The following is a 4,383-nucleotide window of genomic DNA, read 5'->3' on the forward strand; positions in this document are numbered from 1 at the left end:
GGGCAACACATCAATCAAAATATGTATTTTGTTTGTGTCTTTCATAAATTTAATGCCTTTTCATTAAAAAAAGTTTATATTGAAGTATAGTTTATTACTATAAAAGCAAAGCCATCATTTTGCCGACAAAGGTCCATATAGTCCAAGCTACAGTTTTTCCAGTAGTCATGTATGGATGTGAGTTGGACCATGAAGAAGGCTGAGTGTGGAATAATTGATACCTTGGAATTGTGGTGCTGGAGAAGACTTTTGAGAGTCCCTTGGACTGCAAGGAGATCCAACCAGTCAATCCTAAGGGAAATCAACCCTGAATATTCACTGGAAGGACTGGTGCTGAAGCTGATGCTCTAGTACTCTGGCCACCTGATGTGAAGAGTCGACTCACTGGGAAAGAATCCTGATCCTGGGAAAGACTGAAGGCAAAAGAAGAGGGTGGCAGAGAATGAGATGCCTAGATATTATCACTGACTCAATGGACGCGAATTTGAGCAAACCCCATAAGATAGTGAAGGACAGGGAAACCTGGTGTGCTGCAGCCCATGGGGTTACAAGAGTTGTACAGACTTAGGGACTGAACAACAACGAATAGTTTATTAACAAGGCTGTGATAGTTTCAGGTGTATTTCATTCTTAACTAAGCACCTTTTATGCACTGTGGCCCTAACTTAAGCAGTTTGAAGTGTGACCTAAAAGCACAATTTTTTTTCCCTGCAATTTTACAGAAAATTCAATTAAAAAAAAAAATTTTATTTAGCTGCACCAGGTCTTGGTTGCAACACATGCAATCTAATTCACCAACCAGGGATCAAACTCAGGACCTTTAGCGTTGAGAGCTCAGAGTCTTAGCCACTGGACCACCAGGGAAGTCCCTGACAGAAAACTCATTCTTACCACAGAGCCTAGCAACCTCAGCATGCCTGTTTTTTTCTTACTAATTTGAGAACTTTCACCCTTTGTGGCTTCTCCACATCACTAGCAATACCACTTTTGGACTTTCGGGCCATTATCAAGCAAAGTAAGGGTTACTTGAAACAAACACTTCCGTATCCAAACAATCGATCTGATGACAGAGACTAGAAGACTAAAGGGGCAAGCAGCATATACCGCGTGGGTATGCTGGACAAAGGACTGATTTATTTCCCCTGGTGGGAGGGAGCAAAACCAGAGATTTCAACACACTACTAAGAACAGCACAGCAAATAAAAACGTATGAATTATTTATTTTCCATTCAACACTTTAAGACTAGAGCTAGCCAAGGGAAGCTAAAACCACAAACAATAAGAAAATCACTGTATGCCGAAGATGGCGCCAACTCAACCATCATCTCCATAGCTCCCCAGCCGGGCAGGCACAGTGCGCGTGCGCTGCCTGGCGTCCTCAGCGCGCCTGCGCGGGCGCAGAGCCTTCCCCGCCCCACTCCTGCCGCCGCCGCCGGTGCTGCGCTGACGGCGGTTGCCCGAGCTTCAGGTGAGTGTGAGCGCCTCAGCCTGGTTGGCTGTGGGCGCGCCGTGCTGTCTGTGGGGTCGTCGTTCCCTTTGCCTTCTCCTTCCCTGCCTCATCACCCCAGCGCGCCGGGGCTTGGGTGAGCGCTGCCAGCCTCCACCAAGTGTTCGGGCGCCCTCCGCCCTCGTCGCCTGGGGACCCGGAGCAGCCCGGCCTCTTTCGGCCGCTACTCACCTGGGCGGCGGGGCTCACCGCGAACCCGCTGGCGACGGCGTGCAGGCGGCAGCGGCCGAGCCTCTGGGTGCCCAGCACCTCAGCCTCGGACCCTCCGCAGGCGCGACCCCCTTTCCCGCTCCTGCTCTGCAGTCGGCGGAGCTCGGTGGGCCTCGGTGTCGGACATTCGTCTGCTCCGTCTGCCCGGGAGCCGGGTAGGCGGGTGGGGAACCTGGAAGATGCGCCGAGAGCTCGCCTTGCACCCATGGGGTCCTGGTGCGGTCAAGAGTACCCTCTGGCTGTACCCCGCGGCGACCATGCGAGGGAGCAGCTTCTTAGCCCCAGGTTACAGATGAGGAAACTGAGGCACCGAGCGGTGAGGCTCCCTGCCCAAGGTCACGCGCCAGACGAGAGGCTGGAGTGGCTCTGGAACTCAGGGTCGAGGGCTCTCAGGCTAGTGCGGTTTTGTTCCTTTGGAAAAAATCTGAAATACACTCGCATCTCCGGAGATTCTTCAACGTCATAAAAGTAGGCTGCAAAAACAGCATTTTCTTGTTGATGAAGTACAATTGAGGTGTTAACTGTAATCATGGTAACAGCATTATTCTTAAGAGCTCACGTTCACCCAGCGCTTGCAGGTGTGCCAGGGGTCTTCGTAAACATTTTAAGATTATCTCAGTACCTCAGCGCTTCGCCATCAGATGCGTCCTCTTTCCTTTTCATGCAGCTTTTTTCCTGCAGAGCTGGCCTCTCTGTCAGGTAAACTGGGAGCCTCCTGGTTTAGGAGCAGGGACGGTGGCTTACTGGCAGAACAGAGGTAAGCCTTGTCTTGGGTCCAGATTTTACCCCCAGAGGACATTATTACCCTTCCTTTTCTGCTACCCGGAGGTCAAGAGTGATAGAGCTGGGCTGGTTGGATTTGGAGGTGAAAGAACAAATCTGGTGAGCACTCCCTTTATCCTGGGGCTTTCTGGCTCTATTCCAGTGCTGGGCTTGAACCTCTCATTTAAGATGAAGTAAAAAGAGAAAGAGATCCTTGACAAAGTAGTGTTGAATATAAGAAGCTTCACCGATTTCAAGTTCCCAAAGGAACAGCTGTAAAAATATGGGAATGTTTCTTTCCCAATAAATAGCTCAAACTGTCTTTTTTTCCCCTAATCCTTAGCAAATTCTCCTGCGTACTTCAAAGCTCCATAACTTACCACCTTTTCTGTGAAGCCTTCCTTGCTTGATTTTCCCAATTAGAATTACATACACACACATACATGTGTGCCTGTGCGCTTGTGTGTATGTGTGTGTGTAGGTAGATAGGTAGGTAGGGTAGAGGCTTCAGTCTTATTCTTAGGACTATCAGCCTGTTGAGGTCAGGGAGCATCTTTGCAGCCCCAAGTGCTTGGCTCACTGTAGGCCCTGGGAAAGAATCAGTGAATTTCCACAGTTCCTTTGTATTCCTCAAAGAGTGATGTTTTCCTGCTGCCCTTCTGTTCCTTCATTCTGCCCTTCAATTTCTTTTTGCTGGCCTTCTCTTTAGATTCAACTTCTGGTCATTCAACAACATACCACTCAGAGGTCTCTAGTCCACCCTCTTATGTCTGATAATTTGCAGAAAAAGGTCCTAAGTCAAGAAGACTGTTTATCCCCAAGAGTGGAATTGGTATATGTTGCTTAATTGTACAGGGCAATTTTTATTTGCATGTTGCACGAAGGTAGCCACAGGCGTATAGGTTTTTAGTCTGTCCCTAAATACATGTAGGAGAGGGAACTGGCAACCCACTCCAGTATTGTACTTGCCAGGAGAATCCCATGGACAGAGGAGTCTGGAAGGTTAGAGTTCATGGGGTTGTAAAGAGTCGGACACGACTGAGTGACTAGCACAAATACATGTAAGATTCAGTTTTACCTTCTTTTGCCGTATGTGGCTGACTGCCCCAGTGTTATTAGAGTACTCACAATTTTACTGTAAATCTTCATAGTACTTATAACAATAAATATTCAAAGGGCCGTTTGGGAGGCAGTAGATGGTTGCATAGGCTTTCTATATAAATAATTAATTTAAAAGATTTTTTTTCCAAATAATCTGCAAATAGATTGAGCTGTTATGTGTAAGGAATGGTGCTGGGTATGGTGTAAGATTCTCATAGTTCTTGTTCAAAGAGCTTACTAGCTAACTGGGAAATATTATTCCTAACTGTAACTCAAGTCTAAAAATCACCATAATAGCATTATAAGCAAAGCAATGTGTATAATGGTATACTCAAACATAATGAAATACGATATTCCAATGTGGTACATTTCATAAAATTATACATTGCCCAAGGCTGAAAGGAAGCATCAAGTCATTGAGTCCAGCTGTGCTGCTTTTGTAGACTTCTTCCTGAGAAGGGAACTTGTCCAAGGCCAGGGTTATAGAACTGGTGCTTCAACTTGAATGTAGACTTTTTTATCCACTAAAAGTTTATCAATATTCCAGTGAATTCATCCTTGTATGTGTGCTTAGTCTCTCAGTTGTGTCCGACTCTTTGCAACCCCATGGTCTGTAGCCCGCCAGGCTCCTCTGTTCATGGGGATTCTCCAGGCAAGAATACTGGAGTGAGTTGCCATGCCCTCCTCCAGAGGATCTTCCTAACTCAGAGACTGAACCCAGGTCTCCCACATTTGCAGACGGATTCTTTACTGTCTGAGCCACCAGGGAAGCCCAGCTCTTAATATTTGTGAAACAGGGGTGA

At 47.1% G+C, this 4,383-nt stretch overlaps 1 protein-coding gene across 5 annotated transcripts in view; it reads left to right on the forward strand.

Annotated features, from left to right (window-relative positions):
- Positions 1–1,399: 1,399 nt before the first annotated feature.
- Positions 1,400–4,383, forward strand: part of NDRG3 (NDRG family member 3) — a 60,176-nt gene continuing 57,192 nt past the window's right edge. For 2 of the 5 annotated variants that reach the window (XM_040247377.1, XM_040247380.1), the window contains exon 1: positions 1,400–1,468. The gene's annotated coding sequence lies outside the window, so the exon portion shown is untranslated. Of the gene's footprint in view, positions 1,469–2,334; positions 2,475–4,383 lie in introns of those variants that run through there. The other 3 variants (XM_040247381.1, XM_040247379.1, XM_040247378.1) reach the window with 3 other exon arrangements.

The sequence above is a fragment of the Oryx dammah genome, unplaced genomic scaffold (genome assembly GCF_014754425.2).
Source record: "Oryx dammah isolate SB20612 unplaced genomic scaffold, SCBI_Odam_1.1 HiC_scaffold_10, whole genome shotgun sequence".
Lineage (NCBI taxonomy): Eukaryota > Metazoa > Chordata > Mammalia > Artiodactyla > Bovidae > Oryx > Oryx dammah.